Raw genomic sequence first — 24,718 nt, forward strand, 5'->3', positions numbered from 1 at the left:
CACTCTCATTAACCACAGTAGGGTATCACACAATTTGCCTGGCTCCTACTTAGACCACTGTGCACCATTTTACTAGCAGCAGTTTGATGGGTTTTATGGCAGGTGATATATGGAGTGGGAGTTTCGGGAGTCGTAAACAGAAGCCACAGTGTATCACAATGTGGTTTAGGGATATAATGACTGTGTTGTAAAGCAAAGGATGACAATACTGCACTAGGCTTGAGGTAGTGAACCAATAGACCAAACAGCTCAACATAATTCAAGCTACAAACAGAGCATCCTAGGTGTGTGCTGGCCTTCCTATATCTTTCATTAATTACCCCTGATGAATTTGAATAAGAACTACTAAAACTGAAATAAATCTGCAGCCAAGAGAAAAATTATAGAGTTTCTCCTTGTATTTCTTGGAAGAAGTTGCTCTCCCCCAGTGCATACACAGACCCCATATTACCAGTTCTTAACCAGCCTTTTGTATCTCCAGCTAGACAGTCCCCTTGGCTCCTGGGGCTGCCACTGCTCATTAACACACTAGAACAAATACTGGCTTGGGACCTTCTGCTCACATGCAGGGGGCAGGTGCTGCTCTCAGCTATGTCTGAGAAACCTGGGCTGGACGCCACCTCCCACCACCTCCCCCCGCAAATATTTTGTTCATTTTTATTCCTGCTCTCAAGTCAGACAATGCTCTTTTTTTTCCCATGGGGCACTACAACCTTCTTCCAGCCCTACAGATACACTTCATTTCCATGTGGGTTGGGTGATTTTTGAGGGTGAACCATTTGCCACTAGTTTGATCCCACTGTGAGGTATTTAGACTGGGATTTCTGCAGCGATGCTGTAGTGGTCAATCCCTGCAATTCCTGCAAAGGTGGGGTGCTGGGGGTTTTTTTTGTTATTGATATTGGCTAATTATGGCACAGAATAAGAAAATTGGCTGCCTGGTTCCCAAGGCTGTGTCATTAGCCACATTGTGATAGATTGGTGTCAGTGACAGAGCTCTCTCCCAGCATTCTAAACCTGTTCAGCCGCATTTAAGCTAAATAATAATACTTAGCACATATAGTGCTTTGCATATTCAAAGCGCTGTACAAACATCAATTAATTAATCCTCATAACATCCCTGTGAGGTAGGTAAGTATTATCTCAGTTTTACAGATGGCGAAACAGACACAGAGAGGTTAAGTAAAATGAAAAATTAAGGTGGAGGTGTGCTGGTTAATTTGGAATTGCACTTTGTGCTGTTTGAAAAATTAGAAGGTGCTGTACCAGATCTCCATTATTCTGCCAGAGAAAGCAACATTTTGATGTGCTGACTTCCCTGGTTGGAGCCATCGCCTCAGTCAAGCACCCTGAAGCTGAACCTTCATGTCTTCTGGCTGAGGAGTGCACATACAAAAACATCGCCCTAAATTTACCCCTCTCTTACAGTAAAATAGAGGTAGATGTATCTCCTGCTTCCAAGCATCATCCAAACCTTTCAGAGAAAATTTGGAGCTGAAGAACTTATTTTGGTAAAACTACAAAGAAGGAGCTAAGGAATGACCAGCTAGGCCCAGTAATGACAATAAAAGCTCCAGCTAATTGTCCTTTCCCCTGTATTGTCCAGCCACAAACCAGCATCAGGGAGGAGCAGACCTCTTCAGATCACAGAGAAAGTCTCCAACCCAAATAACCCCAGCCTTACCTCTGAAAAGAAAAAAATTCCAAGTGCAAGAGACACATCAGCTCAAGGGAACCAGAATCATTAAAGAAATAACTGGGAGTTTACATTTGTTTTCCTGTAGCTTAAGCGCTTTCGGTATTCAAAGGAAGAACCATCAGTGAGAGCCTAGTCCAACATTTTACTACCCAAACCTGTGTACTACTGCCTGCTGTTGTGTACCTGTCCTGTTATTCTACACTTGTAATTTCAATAAAGACCTTTCCCCATCCATTTGATATCCAAAATTCCCTCAACACGCGGACTCTGTGTGGAGCAGGAAAAGCATAAAATTGACATTAAGTGGATTTGGGGGCAGGGGGAGATGGAGTAGGTGTTTGCTCCATCTACCCTGTGCATTAACCTACACAAGCAGCAAAGAGGGAACAATTGCCGGGATGGCAGCTGTGCAGAAAAGAAACCAGAGGACTGGGGGCTGTGGATCACAAGCTGAACGTTCGGCGACAATGGCGTGCAGCTGAGAAAAAGGCAAATGCCACACTGCGATGTTTAAACAGAAGTAGAGTCTGCAAGACTCATAAAGCAAAGCTTGCACTTTGCTGAGTGCCAGGGAGGCCTCACCCGGGGCATTGTGTTCTCCTGCAGGCACCGCGCTTCTCCAAAGGCATGGCCCAATTGGAGTGAGTTCAGAGGAACGGGGGAAGAACAATCAGAGGTCTAAAAACCATGACTTGTGAGGAAAGATTGAACACAGTGGGGTTGTTTGCTCTAAAGAGACGACTGAGGGGAGACATGATAACACAGTCTTCCAGCGTATAAAAGGCTGCAGCAAAGAGGAAGGGAACAATCTGTTTTCCATGACCAAAAGGACAAGAAAAAGCTGCCAGCTAAGAAGACTTGAGTCAAATTTTAGGAAAAGTCTTTCCAACAGCAAGAACAATGAAGCTCTAGAAGAGACTGGCAAGAACCATGTGGAGTCTTCTTGGTAGAGGTGCAGGAGGTGTTGCCTTAGCATGGAGGGATACACACAATGACCTTCCTCAAATCCCTTCCAGCTTGATGTCCTGTGTCAGAAAGAAGAGGTGCTTAGAGAGCCACTTCTGCTGCCATGGTGACCAGTGAGCCTGGTCTGGTACAGCCAGACTCTATTCAGCCAGGCCATGACCACTTTAGTTATTACTGGAGCAAGTTGGGAAGAGCTATGCTGATGTTTCAGCTAGAGAATATCATTGGTCGTGTGACACTCCCATAACCAACTCTATATCCTTCCTCCTAACCTTGTACTCTCGTGATCACTCAATGCCACAGTTGGGGGATTTTAGTAGCCAGCATGGCCTCAGGGAGGTTCAACTTGAAGCCAGTAGAGTGGCTGAAGGATGGTAAGTGAGGTAAGAGATGGCCTTTCCCACCCAAGCAGCTCCAGAGACCTGCAGCCAGCCAGTAGAGCATATCCCATAAAAATGTATAAATGTATACATAAAAATGTATAAAAATATTTGCTCTTTTCAATATCTTCCTCCTCCCTTGGCTTCCCTCAGTAGTTCCTTTGGTTACATCTTTTCTTCCCCCTGTTGGCTTCTTTTCATATTCACTTTTAAACAAAATGTATGTCCAGTGCACTTGGAGTCACAGTTGCAAACATGGAATCTTTAATTGGGAACAAAACAAAAGAAAGGAATCTGCCAACCCTGGCGCATGTGGGATGCTTTATCTGCCTTATATTTAATATGCTGCTCTGAACATCCCCTCTGACACAAAAAGGTGATTTGTCTGAAATCATTTGGAGGTTGCTGATCTTTTGGTGCCTGCAGAGACCTCTGGCTTTTGGAAGTAGAAACCTGATCCTAAGAGAACCAAAAATGTCAAGGAATTCCCCTCTCTGCTGGCTACAATCTCTTGCAGGACAACCACATCACTGGAAAACTTCTAAGAGCATCCCAGTTGACGAGCTATCATTAAAACTATGATTCACTTAAAAATATGAAGGCAGGTTTCTTCTACAGTTTTCAGTCCTTACAATGAAAAAAAAATAAGCAATGCAAACACTAAGCTCTCTTTTTGCACAAATGTTTTACGGTTCTGAGTAAAACAACCCATTCCGTGCACTATCTGAAAGAAACATTTGGCAGCTTCTCCTAAAGTTCTTCCTTTTTCAGTGTTATTTTGGACATGTTGCACCTCTCATCCCCTTTGAACAGCCCTGTTGGCTCTTGCATGTGATATAAGGTTCTCCCTTCTTTTCAGATGCCTGTAATTTTAGAAGATTGCAATTGTTTCAGATAGTGTCCTTTACCCTGGTTTGAACAAAAGGCCAGTTGCTGGAGTCTTCCAATAAAAACAGGGATTCTGCCCCTGAAAACCTGTCTCTCAATATCATACACAGCACCTTCAAATCCTGCTCCTCAGAAAAAGAGACCCTCACATGTGATGCCCACATCTTGGGAGATGGGAGGCAAGATTTTCTCCAGGTGATTTTACCCACAGGCACCCTGAGATAGTCCAGGAGATGGGAGTAGTACAAGGGTGCCCTTCTCTCCCATCTCCTGCAGAAATGCTACACAGCCTGCCCTCTGATTTAAATGAACAAAAACATGAACAGGAGTTAATTAATTTGCTGCAATATTGATATGACAAAATGAAAGCAGCATGTGAATGACAAAAGGAAACTCACTGTCATTCACCAGCTAAACAAGGGACTGAGTAGTTAATAAAGGCTTATACAGTAAACCCCTGCATTTCCCTGATGTTAGACAACCTGCATAAAAGACAAAGACAGCACTCGATGGTGATATTTCCAACAAACCAATTTAGGGGTGATAAAAAAGAGCAAAAAAACTCCTATGTAGCAAAAATTAATGCAAGACTCAAAAAACCCCACAAACCTCTGAGAGTAACTACAGATAGATACCTGGTACACACACAGTATGCCACAGCCTGCAGGTAAAGACCGTATCTTTGAAGCTTTCAGTTCAAGAGACCTGAGTTCAGGTAAGCAGCAACAAATTCAAACCAAACCTTAGCTACTCTGCTTTGTCTCTATCTAATATTAATCTGGTCAACCCAGAGATTCTTTAACTTCATATTGTTAATTTTATTTCTTTCACATGTAGCGTTCCTATGCCATGACTGGATCTTGACACAGCCATCACAAAAACCAGAATTATTTCATAACAGCACCAGGGAAGCACAGTTGTTGCCAAATTAACTCACACCCATGAAATGTAACAAACACCTTTTAGCAGAAGAAATGCTGTAATTCTGACTGAATTAATTACGGGGAAAAAAACCCCGAAAAACTCTGAAGTGAAATAAAGGGTTGGCACAGTTTCGCCCCACCTCATTTCCATAACAGGGCAGAGAAACATCCTCTCCACAGGATTTGTTTCTTGGCTGACAAGAGCTAAAACAGACCCAGTATTTATGGTCACAGGCAATAGTCTAACCAGGACACTGGAGGAAGCAGCTGAAATCTTCTGGTGACCCGACCTTGCCCCTGGGAGAAGTGGCTTTACCTGCCCTTGGGCTGACCAAGGATTTTGGGCCACATTTGGATTTTTTTCTGCTCATAGAGAAATGAGAGAGTAAACGAAAAGGGACAGATAGAAGTGATAGAGCTTTTTGGGGCTCCAAGCCAAATGCAAACCTCTCTACAAACATATAAACCAGCAGAGCAGTTTACACCCACGTGAAAATGATGTGCTTTACTGAGCTCTTCAAAAAAAAGTGGGATGCAATATTGCAGCTGTTTTCAAACCTAGCAGGTATGTTTAGCTTGAAACACAAATTCCCACTCATCATACACATCAAGGCAGAAGCAAAGAAGAATTCTCTTTATCCTATAGCTTGTGGTGGCCTGTGCTAGACAGAGCACAGACAAGAGGCCAGTTATGGTTTCTCCAAGCTCTGCAAATGAGGGACACTTGGGACCACCAGGTTCAGAAGTTCTTGCGGTGCTGGAGAGATCAAATGCATCTCATCAGAAACCTCTCCTTCCCCAGGCAGCTTGGTCATATTCCCATTAAGGCACTTATTTTTCATTATTTCTTCAGCTCCCCTATCATATCCTGCTTGTTTTAATTTCTTTCTGCAGACATTTTTACAGCACCTTATGCAACCACTTCCTGCAAGAAGAGCCTTTGCCTTTCTTCACAAAAGGGAAATTGCCTGGGATTCCACAATTGGATATCACCAATAAACATGGCTGGGAAGGAGAAAAGCCTGCAAGACACTCTCAAGCCAGTAGCAGGGTCCAGGCAATGCCTAGAGCCAAGCACTTAGCCCTGCAAAGTCCTGAGCCCTGATTCAGCACCTCCTGAAAACAGGGACAAAATTGCCATCGGCTTGGGCAGGGGTGAAATCTCAGCCATCCAAAATGCACTGACTCATTCATAATGTGCTCTGATAACGACCATTAAGAAAAGGAGAGCAATATTTTGAATCTAATATAAAACCACAAATGGACTGTTGCATCAGGACTCTCATGCAGCACTAGCTACAAAGAGATACTCGGTTCCTCACACAGTGATAGGGATCTGTGAATATTGTCACACTGGCTTTGTGGGAGTGACTCCCCTTGCCATTTGAGGACCCCCTCTTTACATTTGGCACCCATCTATTATTAACATTGATTATGGTTTCACGTACACTCTGTATGAGGACATCTCCTTCATGGAAAGCATTATTTGCTATACCACCCCCTCAAAAAAATGGAAGAATCCTGGGTAGCTATGTGTTGTATCCAGTTCTAAAATTCACTTTGAACAGAAAGATGATGCCTTTGCCACTTTTTGACACGGACCTGAACTTGGTATTCTGAACAGGACTATGCAGAATTGAATTACATTTCATCTCCTTCTGCAATCCGTCTTTTCCATTTCTGTTCATTTGCTGTAGCTGCAGAAGTATTGAGTGCTGCAAGATATACTTAGTTTTCCAAACCATGCAAGTCATTATGAATGGCCTTGTGTCCAGGTAAAGGTTAAGGAGGTCCTTTGTTGTTCTAGTTTAACTTGTCCCTGACACTGCAGCCTAATCATTCCACATAATAACAGTCCTGATACACAGGCCTGAGTCAAAGTCACAAGTCAATAAATCCATTCCTTCCTCCCTTTCAGGCAAAGTGTTGAATAGCACTGAGTGTGCAGTGTCACAAAACCCTGCAGTCTATCACATCAAGGTCGTCTGGTATACAGTGTGAACAACTTTCTTTCTTTAAGTGCCTCACACATTCAGGAGAAGAGATGTGTTGTACAGACTAAAGTATGCTCTGGATCGTTTGGAGGAGATTAAAATAGGGGCCTGACATCAGAATAGTTTTAGTTACACTTTCTTAATCTTCTGGCTGTTGTTGCTCCGAATTTGTAGTGCCTGGGGGAGGCTGAGTCACTCGAAAGGAGCCCAGCCCATCTCCCTTCTCTATTCAAACTCCTCGGATGTGCAAAGACAAGTCATAGCTGAAAGCCGGTAGATTTTATTTGCTGGGGTTCGCTGTGCATTTGAGGTCTATTCTAATGGTCTAATTCTGGTAATGTGAATTGTTTGCGCCTCAGAAAAGCAACACAGTACCACGTACTGAATCATCTCTTCACCTTTAGTTAAAAAAGCCAAACCCCAAAACCAAAACAACCTCCCAAACCCTTAGGTGGTGGGTCTCTGGAAGAACACAAGCCTGAGTTACAGTTTGTTTACTTTGTTAAGGGACTTATAGCTCTTCCAGGTTCATAAATTCTTGTGGTAGACTAGGAGAGTGAGTGCAAATTAACTTGAATAATAGGACTACGTGCACTTTCCAATTGTCTAATGCATTTCCCAAAGAAAAACCAGTCAGGCTTTTCAGATACCTTTTTTTCTTCTTATTCCTTAATTAGTGGGTGCACTTGGTGTATAACAAGCGTGGGCTTTTTAGAAATACCTAGATGAAGGTGCACATGTTTCTCCACGCCTCTCTGCCTTCTACCTTGCTTCCATTCTTCAACAACCCATTTCCTGTTCCAGAGACTTGTGCTATTCTTTTCCATATTGTGCACAGGTTTTATGATATTGCCAAATGCCCACTAAGGATGTTAGAAAGAAATTATTAAACCCATTTTTACATTTGCTCAAAGGAAGACTCTGAACCCTGGACTCCAGCAGTGAAAGGCTAATGCACTAACTCACAGCTCCATCCCACTCCCCTTTCATCTGTCATTTCAACCTGTTTGCAGTGTCAGGGAAAACTGAGGATACCGCATCCCAGCAGATTCAGGGAAGCAAAGGGCTACTAGAAGTCATAGATACCAGGCTTTCTGAACAAAAAACAATGGCTTCCACAGCATTTCCAGGAGCTGAGGTGGCACTGGCCAGGGAAAACCCACTGTCCTCCAAAGCTGTAGCTCTGCTGCAGTTGTGCTGTTCAGAAAAAGTTATACCAGGCTCCATCCATGAAATAATCAAGATGCTTGAAGCCTAACTAATTCCCACCCAGGACCTTGGCATATGTTCACCTGCTTTGGTTATTTATCCAAGGAGCAGGGGAGCAGGAAGGTGCTGTGAGCTCCCATCAGGACCCTTGCCATTGTAGTTTGAGTTGGGATTTACAAGGAATGCTGCAAAATGCACTTGCCCTGCCCTGGAATCCAGAAACCATCTGTACAAGTAAAATTTTCAGAACAATGGCAAAAAATGGAGAATAAAAAGTGTGGAATTATCATCTACTAAATGCAATCACCATTTTTTTAAGTCTCCAGCCTTTGAACTAAGTTGTAATTGTCCTCAAACCCGCATGTAACTTGCAGTCTGTGGCTCTGAAGGCAAAGATCAAGATTTTATATTCGTACTTATTACAATCAGTCATAATTATCCCAAAGAAAGCAAAGTAAATCCTTTCCAACAAACACTAGAGCTGAGCTCTCATGTTATTGAATTATTATGGATCTTGTATATTATACCTGAGAGAATGCGAGTGGAACGCGCTCAACTGTCTCTCCTCTCGGCGGAGGAGGCTCAATAGAGCAGCAAAATATTGGAGACATTACGGAGTTACCATCCTGCCTCAGAAAGGAAACTGTATAAATGGAGCCAGTGTGGTGCCTGTGAGGCCATTTGTCATGCTCTTGTAACTGGTGTGGTATATACCCATTATATATTGCATCCTGTTGGATGTGACACCTCTTGCAGTTGCAGAACTCTCAGGATTCAAGCCTCACTTTTTGATTTACACCGGCCTATCTTCATTTTCACGGATTCCTCTGCCATGGTTGGGTGACCGCTCGGGCTGCATGCTTTATAAGGGGAAGAACATTTGAAATGCATTTCCTGAAGAGCTTTGAAGCCTCCTACTCTGCATGCAGATTGCAAACGAGGTACTGCAGGTAGACTGCGAGTTCAGTCGGAGGGAAATGGAGTGGCAAACTAAATGAGGTGTCAGTGTGCCCCCCACTCCTGCTGCCCCAGCACGGATACTCATCTGTACACACATTTCATCACAGGCTTTGTTGCTGGCTTTTGGGAAGGTAACATGCTGAAGATCAAAAAGCAAATATTAGGACCACCTATTTTAATGGCTCTGGGGAGAACATCTGGAGAGAGAAGTTTTATGAGTCTGTTGGCTCATGTCCTTTTGAAATGTTTTCAGTGCTAAATGATGTACTTCTCTCACATTTTACTTCCACTGAGACAAGCTGCTCAGTGGCATACCGGGATGCCATGCCACAAATATACTCGTTCTGCTGTCACCCAAATATCACTTCCCAAAAGTGCATACAACTGACTTCAGAAAATTCATGGAGTTAACTTCTAGAGTGGGAAAGTTTTGCCAACGTCATCCCCTGCTGCTATCACGCTGTGCTTCCCCATTACTATTAATGCTTCCATGTCCTGATCAGCCTCCAGCTTGAGCAACCTCATTCTGCCCAAATCATTCACTGCCACGTAGTCTGGAGACAACATTCTTATTTCTAGCTCTTCTCTCTGTGTCTTTGAAGCCTTGGGGGGAAGGATTTCACAGAGGTACAACTAGCAAGGAGTTTTTTGCTATGGGAATCTGGGTGATGTAAAGATAAATTCTTATGGACAGATCATCATCATTCCCAGCCATTATATCCACAGACAGTGGGATGATGATTACTCCTGGAAGTGCCTGATACCTTTGTCAAATACTTGGATGCTGCTCTAATACCTCCTGAATGAGTTCCCCATTGTCCTTCCAGGAGGACCTCAGGATTGCACTGCTCATTGACAGAATTAAGGCTCAGACACAGGGAGTTCACAGCTTGTCAGTTCGGCTATCAACATGCAAAAGCACTCCCACCTTCCCACCCAATGGCAGCATGTGACCAGCAGCAGTGCCAGCACCAAGGACACTGGCACTCAGTGTCTTGTTTTACAGGAGTCATGAAACTTGAAAGCAAATCCCCCCCGTTTTCCTCACTGGCACAAGGTGGTTTTGGAATGCATCACTTTAACCAGTTTCCTCACAGAGAAACAGAACTAGAAGCTCTGCCTCAGGTGCACACCAAATTGTTCTAACTGCTCGTGCTTGGTGAGAACATTTTGATAACTTAAGTCTGCAGTCAATCCTGAGCAGCACACACACAGAGCTGTAGCAAAGCCACCTGTTGCAATCCAACTTGTACCTGGTATTTCTTAAAATGACACCATCCCTAGAGATTTTCTGTAATAATTTCTCTCCACTGAGTACACAAGGGAGACCAGGGTGTCAAGGCTCCAAACCCAGGTGGCTTGGTTACATCTCTCAAATTCGGTGAGATCTTGGCACCGCTGAAGCCGAAAAGAGCCTCATGGACTGCAGGAGGAGCAGGTTGCAGGCAGTCTGTGCAGCAACCAATGACTCTGTTGTCCCAAAAAGGAACTCCAGAGCCAGCTCCTCTATGTGGCAGCACAGAATTCAAACCTCAGGGTCATCAGGGCAACTCTGAGTTTACCCTTTAAAAAGAAACCCTCTAAGTATTTCCTTCAGCAGAATATTTAATCACAAGTGTAAGGTTGTCAAATGCCATCTCTGACCTCCAAGGTTTTATTGATTACCTGCAAGTCCATTGTGTTGCATTACGCTCACTCAGGCTGCAGGGCAGCAAAGTCAAGAATAAGCTAAAAAGTCCGATTTTAAAAATAGATAAGAAGTAGTCTCATTCTGAAGTTAACAAATGGTGCTACAACTAGCCTTGCAATAGAGGGACAAGAAACACTGAATTATACTCTACAAGGTGCTAGAAAATTTCACCAAAAGGATCTTTGAAATTCGGAAACTCCACACAAAACTGAGGGAGACACCAGCCCTTCCCAAAGGAGTAAACCATATCTGTAGAGACTAGTGGGTATTACTGCAATTGCATGTCAACTAATGTGTCCCAAAGTAAAAAATAACAGCAAGGAGATTTAGACAATATGATTCTGCTACCAGAACCTAAATCCCACCCTCTCCCTAATCAGCGGTAACCCGCTGAAGAGAAGGGGAAATGGGAGTTGCAACATGGAAATCCTTTCTTGAATTCTTTCACCCAAGACAGGAGGTTATTTAGTCCTTGTCCCAAACACACCTCCTCTGCACACAAATCCCTGGATGCCACTGGAAGCCCCAGCAGTACAGTGATACATTGGGAAAAAAATGTAAAACTCAACAGAGTCCACTGGAAAAAAGTAAAAGAAAAACTGTATTTTTCAAATTGAATGTGCATTAATTCATTCTGCCTGGTTTTCGCTCTCTGGTTCCCAAGGATTTCCAGGAGATGGAGTCACCTGGAAAGACTCCCCACACTAATACACAGAGGAAGTTTTTCCTTCTTCCACAGCTGGTCACACTACAACACATTTGCACACGCTGGTGAAAGCAGGAAGGCAGTAGAGATAGGGGGAAAAATCAGCTGGGGCTTCACATGGCAGAAAACAGCATTTTGTAGTGGGTGAGGGGAACAGAGACTGGAGCTGAGAAGCTGGCAGGCACTACCTGTGAGGATCCTAAAGGTGAGCAAGGGAAGCCTGAACTCCCATTTTCCCTGCCCTCCCTTTGAATGGAAAGCCTACCTTTATTTATTTTGGCTGAAAGCTGTGCTGACAGACATCAAACAAGTGAAGACTAAACACCCATTCTCTAAGAGCTGCCTCTTCAGCTGGAGTTACAAGAAGAATTTGAGACTTTTTATCTAAATCTGGTGAAAAGACACATGGTACCAACTCTTCTTTGTCAGGCTCTAAGAGTTACCTCCCCATGGGACAGGGGAACACCAGGAACACCGCTGTGTGCCCGGCAAAGCCTCATGGATTAGGGTTGGATACTTCCAGTGGCAGAACTAACAAAAGAAAAGCCAGTGGGAGCCCAAGTCCAGCTTGTGTTTTCTTGCTTGTGGCAGACCTGCAGCAGCCAGCACACGTGTGTGGGGTGATTTGGGAGGAGACCTGAGCTAAATGCCCCTGAAACAGGAGTTGTTGCACAAGTGAGATCAAGGCTTTGCTCTGCTGGTTATTAGCCAAACACAGGAATAAGGAAAGAAAGCAAGGATAGCTCTGCTTTACGGGAGAAGGAGCTGTGGCACAGGCTGCAACAAAAGAAGCTCTCAAGGTCACAGCACAGTCCTGTGCCAAAAGCTGAAGAGAAGCCACAGGCCTGGTGCATGGTCACAGCACAGCCCCAGGCTGAGGCAGCTGCACCACAGCTCCTAGTAAACTGCACTCCGACTGCTTCCCTCTTCTTCCTCCCAGCCTCACATTTTAAACTTTTTAAACCCAACACTCTGATTTAGCAAAAGCCTGGACACTTTTTTCCCCTCTTTTATTTAAAAAAAAAAAAAAAAAAAAAAAAAAAAAAAGATGAAGAAATGAGGTTCTTGTTAAAGGGAATGGAAGTGATACAGCTGTGGCTGTGATTAACGTAGTTCAGGGTTGAACTGAATATTGCTTCTTCCCTGCAGTATTTTTAATTACACTCCTGATTTTATATTTGGAGACCGTCATAGACCTGTTCTGGTAAATTGTCAAGCAACCACAAGTCAAATATGTGTTAAATATGAGAATATACTGCCATTTTTATCTGATTTGTGGTTCATTCACACTATGTTATCTACTTTTAATTAAATACCATAAAATACACATGGTCAGCAGTTTGACTTTTCATTTCCTTACAATGTCAGTAATTCAGCTTGATTGTTGCCACCTACCATAGAATTGCATTTTAAAGATGTTACCCCTGCACGGTGCAGATTCAATATCAGAACAATTTAAACTAGTTGCTAAAAATAACTACCACCTACTTAGGAGCAGCTCTGCCTTTAACAGTCACATGCAGATTCATGACTCTTTGCCTGCCTGGTGAGGACGGGCAGCCTTGGGAGGCATTGCAGTGGCCTTGATTTTAGGGGTGGGGGGGTCGGGTTTTGGGTTTGTATGAAATGCTGGTGTCATCTCCGTGTTGATTGATAGCCCACCTTGTTCATTAAAGATATGGCTTGGATTTTGCTAGATTACCCCAGGCATTGGAAATAAGAGCCTTCCTACTGGAGGCATGTTATGCATGGACTTAAAGTTCACCACTTCATTAATAACACTCTTCAGCTGGACATTTTACATGCCTCTCTGATATATGACTGTTTAGGTGCATTTTTTTTCCCCTTCTTAATACTCCTTTAAAGGGGAATGAGTATTTTTTTCAAGAATTATTTAGTTCTTTTACTTCTAGGTTATATTGCCGCACTCCTGGAATTGCCAGATCTCATTACCCTGGCTGGATTTCTTTGAGAGTAGCTGGGCAATTTGCTTCGACCACTGAAAACAGTTCATTAAAACTAGCAGTGGCTAAGCATCTCTAGGAATGACAGAGTGAACACAAGAGCAGCAGCATCGTGTCAGACCAAGGCAAATCCAGTGACTTGTCTCCAACAGTCACAAACAGCAGATACCCAGAGAAGAGGAAAACAGAACCAGCCCACACAGTCTTACACCCCTAAACACCCTCCCAGTCTCTAACAATGTGCAGTGCACAGATTTTTCTGAACCAGAGTGTTTTTGCATAAAGCAGCCCTTGGTAAACTTTTTGTCACATAAATCTGAGCAGCCACTCTTTAAACACCTGAAAATTTGCAGCATCCACAACATCCTGCAGAAAGGAGTTCCTTGTGTATGCTACATGTGCCATGGAGCAGTAACACTCTGTTTGCCCCGAAGCCTTACTCAATAGCTTTATTTGATGTTCCTTTACTTTGTGCAAGAAGAAACATTGGACCATCTTTCCCTGCTCTTCATCTCGATGCTTGTAGTTATCATTTTACAGCCCCCTGTCATATCCCCTCATCTCTTTTCCCAGCTAAAGAATCCTAGACTATTTTACGATTCTTCATACAAAGCCATTCTCTGACTCTAATCACTCATTTTCCATGCCTTTTCCACTCCTGCTGTGTCTGAAGTGTTGGAACTGAACCAAGTATTCAAGATGTGGGCAAAGCATGGATGTCTAAAGTGCTGAAGAGTGTCTCCTCTTTTGTGTCTCCTCTTTTGTTTTGTATTACTTTACTAATAGCTCCTAACAGTAAGTCAGCCTTTTTTAAAATAAATACTAAGCACTGAGGTGATGCTTTCAAAGCCCAGTGTTATAACCACATCTTTTTTCCCAAGTGATAGTATTCAATTCCATGCTCATCATCATCAATGCAATGCTGCGACTTTCACCCCACCTCTCTTACATCCACGCTGAATTTCATCTCCCACTCTACTGCTCAGGGACACAGTATGAAAAGGCACTTCCTCCGTTCTTCGCAGTCAGCCCTCGCCTTTATTACCTTGAATAAGTTGGCATTCACCTCCAAACTTGGCATCTTATTGCTCACCCTGGTTTTCTAGCACATTTATGAAAATAAGGGCTGTAGCACAGACCTCTGCAAGGTTCGGCTGTGGAAATGACCCCTCTATTCCTCTCTGTTGTTTCCCATCTTTTCAACAATTATTTATCCATGCAAGAAACTTATGGAGGTTATTTCCTGTAAGACCTTGGGTGAAGCACTTTTTCAAATGCCTTTGTGAATTCCCTGAGGACCATATCACCCAGATCTCTTTGTTCATTTGCCTGGGGACTCCTTCAAAGGGTTCCTGAAGATTTGTGAGCCTTGTCCTCCCTTTTCATTCTTGAACACAGAACTTCAACATTTTGAAGGATGCCTTCTTGCTTCTAATAATCTGTTTTACCCTATGATTTGTCATGTCAGCTCCCCTTTGGTCTTTCTGAAGTAATTTGAAGAAAAACAGGTGATGAACATTCCCTCAGAAGTCCTTAAGGGATAGCACTGAGATATTTGTAAGCTATCAACAACTAAGTTACAGAAAATACATGGAGGGGAGTATTTTATGCTCCACCAGTGAAAGATCTGATCAGCAGACTAATTCCCAGGTGTCAGAAGCCCTACACCATCTCCCTTGGCCAACATCAGAAAGCACGTGGTTCAGTTTCCCACACACAGGCAGCTTTGGCTTCTGGAATATGTTAACGTGACTGATTGCTTCTGGCAGAATTCAGAGGAGCCTTAATCTGAAGCAGCAGCTATGAGCAGACCAAGGAGAAAAGTCCCAAGCCCCCCATGTCTGCTGCACACAGGCTGGGCAGGTCGCATCCAAGACTTCCAGACCTTTGGTTTCTCCCTCTGTCTGCCATCAGCAGTGGGAGGAGGTGTCAGCTGGACTTCTGCATCCACTTCTCACTGCTGAAAGTCAGAGAGGACATCCCACAGCCAAAACTCACATGGGGGAAGTGTGCTCAGGAGTCCCCATGTGGGCCTCCTGAACAAACAGGGGTGTTGATCCTCAGAAAGAGAAACTGAGAGAGGCAGGAAAAGATATCCAAGTGCACAGAGTATTCCTTCCAAGAGGAAGAGAACTGCTTTGTTCTCTCTGCTCATAGCGGACAGGATAAGAAATCATGGCCAGAAAAGAAGAATCAGCTGGGTGCTAGGACATTCTTTTAAGAGTAAAAATAGTGACTGGAGATTTTTAAGAGTCAATTAGAGAACCATCTGTTAGAAATTAAATAGATATAATAAGTCTTGTTTGGATCAGTTGATCTCTTGATATGCCTTCCAGTTCTCTTTTCTAGGATTTGTATTCCAAATCCAATTGATTTATATAGCCTTTGCACCAAACCCTTAGAAAACAATTACTGTCAACACGTGCACATTAAAAAAAGAGGGAAAACCCCCTAGTCTTAATTCAGTATATTTCACTGAAGACACAAAATAGTTTTCAGTGAAGGAGAGCAAGCCAAGGAGTTGGAATCATGTTACAGACAAGGGAGAAATTTAAAGCAAGTTCATAATTATGAAGAAGCACCTTCTGTGTCTGAATAGTTGTATGATCTGAACAGGAGCCTTGCTTAGCTCTAAGAAAAGGGCAGATGTGGGAAAAAACACTCTCAAAAACATAAAAGAAGAAGAGGGTAATCTTGCTTTGATTTTTAGATTATTGTGGAATATGTACAAAACCCAGAAACAGATTATCTGAGAAAAACTGAATTTTCTCCACATAACTGGTCAGAATGCTCTTCTCTCATTTTGAATGAAGCAGAAGCCCTTGTTCCATGATGAGAAAACAAATGAGCAGATTAAAAAATGTCACATTAGCTAACCCCTCTGTAGCTTCATAAGCCTGGAAGGCCTCATCTGTAGTATCTGGAGGTGATATTTCCCAAATACTCATTTATGATTACGAATCATTTTCTCTAAGGGGAAAAAAATTAGGATTTCTCAAAAAAAAAAAAAAAAAAAAAGAAAAAAAAAGAAATAAAATAGGCAGTCCTAAAAGACTGTGACAAGTCAGCCTAGTTTGTCTGGTATGTAACTCTACCCAGCATCTCTTCTGCAAATAATTGAAGCCAGATCTCTCTCTAAATAAGAACAGTGAGTAGCATCTAAAAAGGAAAAGAGGGTTTCATTGCGTTTGGTGGCTGTTGCAACAGATCGTGCTGTGGGGTGATATTAGAGGATAAGATGCCGCAGTTCGGAATTGGTGTTGAGAACCTTGGTGTTGCACAATGCACCATGAGGTGTTTCCTCCTCCCCACAGAGCTCACACTTTCCTGACAGCTCAGGAGTCACCTGGGGCAGAGGCTGAGATCCTCTCAAACTTCATCAGGACAATAAAGGAAAATGCTTTGGAATATTTAAAAGGCTGAAGATTAAGGGAAGACAAACAAGGTAAAGACAAGGAGAATGTGCAAGTTGAGAATAGGAGTGTCAGTAAGGAAAGCATCTTGGAAATATGGCAGAGGTCTAAAAGCTAGGACAGTTTAGCTATAATTTTCAATCTTCCAGTGATTTAAAATAGGTTTTCTGACCCTCAGGCTTTTTATTTCTAACCTAGGAATAACAAATTTTTACATATCTAGTAGATTTCATGAAGTTTGATTAATTAACAGGAGCAAAATACTTTCTTGAAAGATGGCACAGAAGGTCAAACTAATGTCAGGTCATGGCAAATCTGTATTTGAAAAAGGACTTTTGCTATACATATTCCTATTTACTGAAAACATCACTAATTAGGTTTGCCATGAGCTGAAAAGAAAATATGTTTGTAAAAGGATTACAAAGGAGATCATGAAGTAATCCCAAGATGCTAACAGTGAGTTTGACATTCAGGACCAAACCTAGCCCAGCTACAATTGGTGTAACTACACCCAAATTAAAAGGAGTGAATTTAACCCCAAACTGAGAAAAATCAAGCTGGATTTGAAAAAAGAAGGGATTTAGGGTAATGGGAATACTGCCTCCCTAGGCTGTATGACCTAAAATATAACTAACGTGGAAAAAAGAGAAATGAGTCTGTTGTAGCCAGGGTGCAGAAGATGGAGGGCTTTCCTGCTACACCAGTGCTTCCCAGGATTATTTTAATCTCCAGAATTTAAGGCCAGCTCATCCCTCTGTAGGAGTTCTGTTTCCAGGTGTCCTTAGCTGGAGCCTGATAGTTCTCTCTGACTAATCACTGTCAGTGCTGAAGGCCTGCTCCAGGGAGGGCTGGAGTAACCAGGGCTCCTGAACGTGTCTTGCAGGCAGGTTATTGTCATCTCCTCTTTCCAAACCACAGTGTAGCTGTGGGTTTAAAACAAGTGTAACGGGGCATGGTAGGGAGAAGCATGAAGTGCTGCTTTAAAGATGGGATGAGACAGAGAGAAAAAGATTCTGTGGCTACTGCCCAAAAATTATTAAGATAATGATTAAACTAAAAAATGCAAATACACAAGATGTTTTGTGCTGCTAGGCAAGACCAGAACTGATATTAAAATGTCTTGTGAACATTATAATATGTTCAGAGTAGGGGGGTAGAAGACACAGAGGAAAACAGAAGAGAAGCCATATGGTCATAGCCGGTGGTCAATAGAAAAAAACAAACCCAAATGAGAAAGTACAGAAAGAGAAATACAAAGTTTGGGGGAAAAATGTTTGTCATCACACCTCTCTTGTGCACTTACACAGTGAATTCTGGGCTGATGCCCCACCATGTTCAGAACTTCCACCTGAAGCCAAATGTAAGAACTCTCCAAGGTGTGTGTATTCCTTAGGCAGGGTGCAATGGAAAGACTTTTTTCCTAAGCAGAGGATTAATTACAATCCTAAAAGTAAATCATGACTGTTCTGTGATCCCCTGATTCAACTGTGCTGCTGGAGTTGGCATTTCCATGGTAATCTGAACCACTAGGAAGGTACACTTCCACCTCAACATATTGAACCCTCCTCAGGTGCCACCACCACAAAATCTGGGTAAGATTTGGGATAAGTAAGAAATGGCTTGTTCAACAAACAGCATTTCAAAACCTAAGAAAACCAAATGTTCCTTGTTGCCTCACCTTTCAGCTCTAGAACCTACCTTAATTTTCTACAGTAACAATCTCTATTCCTGCTTTGTGTGAGGAAATAAGATGGGGGTGGAAAACTAATTTTATGTCAGAGCAAATTAAGACGATGTAATTGACTGCGGAGAGGGCAGCAGCCACTTGCATTCCCAGCTGCAGACACATTAAAGATTTACACATTCTGTGTCTGTCACACAGGAACTATTAGGGGTAGTGGGAAGAATCCTTTCCTGTGTTTACCCCAAAAGCAATCCTAGTAATGATATGTCACAAATATGGCTGCACATCACCCTCACTACGGGCCAGCGGGTACCTGAGCAGCACACCACATGTGTATGCATGACTGAAGATGGATAGCATGACATTTATTAACCATGCACATAATTAAAATCCTTTAAAAACGTCCTCAGAACAAAAATAACATATCTTGAATTCCACAGGACTGCCCAGGCTGCCATCCTCAATAACTTTCGTTGCAGAGAGCTACACAGCTAAATCGCTGGTATGGAAGCAGCACTCCAGGGACTGGCCTCGTATCAGCCCATCTGCCTCATCAGCAATGAAGCGCTGGAGCTCCACGAGCACATTAAGAAAGCACCGCACGCGTGGGATGATATGGGGAACACGATCAGGACGTGGATCCAGGCTAAGGCCAGCCTGCTGCTGCTGGCTAACCCCACACCCAGACCCGGGGCAAGCAGTGCAGAGATAGTTGCCACTGCATCAGTGCCAACACCAAAGCCTTGCTCGAGGGAGGAGTCATCACTGCTCACATGTGAATGCAGCAAGGAGATTCAGAAGTTCAGTTTTGCTGTCATAAGAGCTGCTTCTTTTCCATGAACAGTCTGGAACTGTACTTTCAAGGTACATTTTTTTATAACTTAATTACATCATCCACTGAGCCCCCATTAGCTCAGTTTTGAGCTCCAACTTGACTTTCCCCCAATGTTTCTTTTTCTCTCTACTGTGCCCCTCTGATCACTTTTATCCAAATTATTATCTTTGTAAAACTTCTCCTATAATTGCTCTAGGAGAGAGACATTGCTACTGGCCTGTCCACAGAGGACTCTGTGCTCCAGCCAGACTCCAGTGGTGTATTAATAGAATAACTGAAACTGGGTTAGGGCAACGAGTGATTCCCAACAAGGCGGCCCACCGGCTTTGTACCACTGGCAACAACAACTCCTTCGTAGTGCTACAAGTCTAAAATTAGAGGGGAGGGAAAAGGCCTAAGGAATAACCTACCTTCCACACTACAGACAGATATCCTGCTTGGAACCATGTAAGGACATCAGACATTCAAAGCTGCCTTCTTCTGGGACAGTTATCTGTAATGCTGTCTGAGAAAGAAGAATTTGTAAAAGAGGTATAAATGTATACATCCATCAATACTTCCTCACATATCATCAACTCTTCTGGATATCTTAAATTCAGAGGCAATATTTCTGCAACAAGCTTGCATCACAGGCAAAGATCTGACAAGCACAGAAGTAACCAAAGTAATGTATGAATCTGTAAGATGTTTTGAATTTTGCAAGTTTTTCCCTCTTCCCCAAGTGAAACAGATTCAAAATAGCATCAAACTTGTACCTTATGCTTGATCAAAACATCAGTGACTGAGGTTTCATGAGACTTTCCATAGAGGAGGAACAAGCAAGAGAAATGCTGTAAGTGGTTTGCAAAGCATTGCTGAAAAGCAGGTAGAGATTTGGGGTAGAGAGAAGAAACTGGATAGAGGATATGGTGCGTTGGAAAGCAGAGCAGAAGGTGGAGGAAGCAGGACAATGCCTGGATGCTTTTCTAATAGCTGTAGTTTGAGTAACTCTGTGGTCATCCAGCCAACATGGACCAAAGGCAAACACCCGGCAACATCCACAGAGGTCACACAGCTTCTGTGGGTTCAGTGCATGAGACAGCAGAGGTGTCATCAGCCCTCTAGACAGATTCCCTCTCCCTGAATATTTCTCACCTTTCTAGCACAGCCCCACTGCCAGTTTACCATCACAACCCCCCACACTGAATTTGTTAGGACCAGGATACACCATCACCAGCTTCCCAAAGCAAGACCTTCCCGCAGGCAGCTAGTACGCATCTCAAAGTATCTGTTGAGTTAGCATCATCTGAACTCATTCCACTGGAAGTGCCCCCTGCACCCCAGCCAACTCCATTACTGCTGGGGAGCGAAGCTTTTGGCTGTCATGTATCTTTCAAAGTGAGTTAGCGAGGCCGCATGTTTAATTCCCAGCTCAGCTCGCGTTTCCTCTCCAGCATCCGCACATCTCCGAGCCCTGCACTACAGCACTGCCACCCGCTCCAAGGAATACGGAGATGCTGCTGCTGCTGCTGCTGCTAAGTGGATCTGTTTATATCCGTAAAAATTAGTGTTGCAGCTCCACCTAACTTAAACAGTTTTGCTTAGGAAATTACAGTGTGGCATTCGACCGGCTGTTTAGAGCATGGAGGAGTAAGTCGGTATTGGCAGCGTGGTTTTAATTAAGCAGGTAAAGCCTAGACTAAGCTGCATCAAATGGAGAGTGTTTCTTTAATTCGGTGGTGTTGCTCTCCTCAGCCAGGGCATAAGGGGCTGGCCTTAAAATCCTTGTAACTAAAAAGCCAGTCTCATGACCAACTACATAATTGATTAAACACAACTGTGGACTACCATTATTGGGAAGTGCAATTTTCCCGGTGTCGCTTCGAGTCTGAAATACCTCAAGGGTAATTACAGCCCGAGATGCAACACAGAAGGCTTTGAAGTAGGGAAAGAAAAGATTAGGGTGGCTGAGACGGTCTGCGCCTGTTCATTTGTCCTTCACGGCAAAGACGCTTAAGCCGCGGCGGAGCGGTGCCCCGCCAGCCCCGGCGGTCGCGGGCAGCGCCGCGGGTCACGCCGAAAGCACCGCGGAGACGCGGCCCCTTCCCTCGGCCGCCCTAATGAAAGTTTCATGCAGCTGTGCTCCTCTTTGGCTCGGATTTGCCATGCCTCGCTGCCCGCCGCCGGGCTGACCACTCACGGCGGCCAGGAGTGCACTTGCTCTGACCAGCTAAATTATTTACCCCAGGAACAATTATATAACACGACACGCCAGGCTTAAAAAAAAAAAAAAAAAAGGACCCTCTTCGGCCTCTGAGAAAAGAGGAACTAAAACTGATTCAGAAATTAAGAGATCCAGTCTTTATTTCTAATTAATAACAGGTTAGAAGTAAAAACCGCTATTAGTGACAGAACATAACAAGGATACCAAACCGGCATTGTTAAGAGGGCTATTTAAAGAAATGCTAATGAATTGAATTTAAAGTTCTTCTTAGTCAAGCAGGAAACAACTAATGGTTTAAAGAGGAAAAGTGAAGCATTATTAAATGCTGTATATTTATTATGTCAGTGACCAGTTTGCCAGAGGCTTTGAGGTGAGAAGAGAAGTTCAAATCCTTTCCACTGCATTTACAGATATAGAAAGGTAAATTCATGGGCTTCCTCACATACCACACAAAGGCTTAGTAATTTGTTTGGATTAATAGCATATTGTAGAAGCATAACACTCACACTTTAAAACTAACAAATTCAGTGAGAGCACAGAATTATCATTTAACCATTACTGTCTTCATAAAAACAAGTGCTCTTAATGCTTTGCAGTACATCTTTAAAGTGCTTTAAAAGCCAACAGCTAATTTATCCTGCCACAACCTACCTCGTGGTAGGCAGGGATTGTTATCTCCCCTCTGCAGTTCAATGAACAACGGGGAGTTAAGTGACTTGCCCGGGGCCACAGAGAAAGTCAGTGTTGGCTCTGGGTGCAAAACTCTTGAGCTCTTGGGGTGCGTGACCGCTCCAAGCAGGTTTTTGGGTAACTCATTCACAGTATGGCACTAATTAAGGAGTCTCTGAGGATTTTTTTTGTCTTTCATAACTAGTTTTTTTCAGGTTTTGACAGGCAGGTATCTTTCTCCTCTGAACCACTGTAGAATTAGAGTTTTTGCATGGTCCTGCTTGTCCATCCTGGCTCGGTTCAGTGGTAGAACTGTACTGCACACAGACCCAAGGGATCCCCTCTAGCAATGACGGAAGGTCTCATCAGGAGAGAACACAAAACTTTTGGAACTTCATATGCTTTGGGCAACACGTGTGCCCTGCACAGGGCAAACTGTACCCCAAAAAGTTAAAAGGAGGTCGAAGGCCCCCACATAGCCCTGAAGGGGAATCAAGGAGTGAGAAGCGCCCAGTACACATCCCAGATTGAGGCTTGAGCAGTGCTTGCCACTGCTTGTCCCTGGAAGCAGTGCTGGTTTGGAACAACCTTTGTGGCCCATGATGCCTAGGAAGCATTTCTTATGTAGGACTGCTCAAGGTTGCAGCAATCATTAAATGTCTCCAAGAATCCATTTCTGAGGCTGACCATTATCACACACCATCTCTAGAGGATAAAAGCACTATTTTGGATGTTATCACTCAGGGATTCCCCTGCTCTCCAGGTAGACCCTGCCAAACATAACCCCAGCGTTAAAGCACACAATGTTTAGCTGTCATGGGTATGACAATAACCACCCAAACATTAGCTAACAAAGCTCTGGCTACAGGCAGTCCACAAACAGAATGGACAAACACGTCCTGACACCATGACACAGCACTGGGAAGAGCCGCTTGGCAATTCCTGTTCTCTCATCCCAGGTCTGGGTGGATGAGGTGGGCAGAGGATCTGCTCCACAAAGGTAGTCCTGAAGAGGAGCATGTCAGCAGATTGGATTTACAGGTGGACTGCAAAGCCACTTTGATTCATCCCTGCACACACCACCCTCCATCCCCCATTCTCAGGTGCACCAAACGCAGTTCAGGCCCCAAGAGGAAAGCCCTAAGAACCATAACTGCCCTGCCTTTCCCAGGTACGTTATCTCTGACATTCACAGTCGTACAAGAAGATGGATGATTCCTACCTGCTTCAACATATGCAAAAGCTCTGACAGTGCCAGGTCCTGAAGGCTGGGGAGAAACTTTGCTCTACCCTTTGCAACAGCAGAGCACACGCAGCTGAGCTGACTCCTCACCACAAACACCAGACACTTGTGGGTTTAGTACTGAAAGGTCCAAATTCTGCAGCCAGCCCAGGTATCTTGATCCAAATCAGACTTAATTTGACACTCAGTGCTATCTCAGTCCCCCAGGTACATCTGGTGGATCACAGATCACACCTCGTGCCTGCCAAATTTTCGTAATTCTGCACAGAGGAACCTGTGGTTGGTATCAGCTACAGGAATTTAAAAGAGTGCAGAGGAGGAAACAGCAGAGATGAAAAAATGGACATTATTTTCCCTCCAAAGCTTTTCATACCAAAGCTGGTATGAAGCTTTGTAGCTAACAGCATCCAAGAAAAAGAAAATGTGGATACATTGTGAGCTGAGTGGCCATGAAATGTGAATCATTAAAAAATATTCACTGTTCTTGCAATGGCATGTTTTAATCACACCTTATTCCTCAGCTGGACTTGACTCTTCAGAAGGACTATTCTACTGAACTCATGCTATTTTTTCAAATATTTTTAAAAAAATACAAACTTGGTATATTAAACCTCCTGTTAACATTATTCTAGAGATCAAACCCAGCTCCCAAATAAACATTTGCTGGATTTTATTTATTTCCACCAGATTTTATATTAAATAAGCGTGCACATATCCGCTACTGTTTAACATCCAAAAACCAAAATTATCTCCACACTTAGACCTATGAAACCATTATACCTGGAGTTCCACTGAAAAAAGCGTATTTAAATCTCTGCAACCACACATAATTTTCCTTGCAGGCAAGGAACAATCATCTGGAATTAAGCAAATATACTATACCCATAGCAACCCAATTTTTGGATTTCAGGTAATACCAGTGATTGTTTAATCATGTGTATTTCCCAAATATCTTTAAACTAAGGACTTGAATATCTCTTCCTAGGCTTCCTAGCTCAGTCCTGTACAACGAAAGTAATTTTTATGAAAAAGGATACAAATGCTTTCACTTAATAGCAGACATGCACAGTCATTTGAAATTCTGACTAATTAAAGTGTTAACTTTCTATAGAGAGCTGATGTTTACTCAGAAGAGAGGTAAAGCCATGATGTTTGCAGGTATCATTTCAGCTGTATTGCTTCCAGGGAGTATTTTATTTGTACAAACCTAGAATCCTTCTCTACTCCATGTAAAAAATAGATTAGTCCCTTGATAGCTTTGAGAGTCATATCACTCACAAGAAAATTAATAA

At 43.3% G+C, this 24,718-nt stretch overlaps 1 long non-coding RNA gene across 8 annotated transcripts in view; it reads right to left on the bottom strand.

Moving 5' to 3' along the window:
• The window catches only part of LOC138107556 (uncharacterized), a 247,214-nt gene that overhangs the window by 89,742 nt on the left and 132,754 nt on the right, over positions 1-24,718 (bottom strand). For 7 of the 8 annotated variants that reach the window (XR_011149605.1, XR_011149608.1, XR_011149606.1 and 4 more), the window contains one exon: positions 19,722-19,816. The exons of the other annotated variant lie outside the window; for it this stretch is intronic. This is a non-coding gene — a long non-coding RNA (uncharacterized lncRNA). The remainder of the gene's footprint in view (positions 1-19,721; positions 19,817-24,718) is intronic. 8 annotated transcript variants of the gene reach the window in all.

The sequence above is a fragment of the Aphelocoma coerulescens genome, chromosome 3 (genome assembly GCF_041296385.1).
Source record: "Aphelocoma coerulescens isolate FSJ_1873_10779 chromosome 3, UR_Acoe_1.0, whole genome shotgun sequence".
Lineage (NCBI taxonomy): Eukaryota > Metazoa > Chordata > Aves > Passeriformes > Corvidae > Aphelocoma > Aphelocoma coerulescens.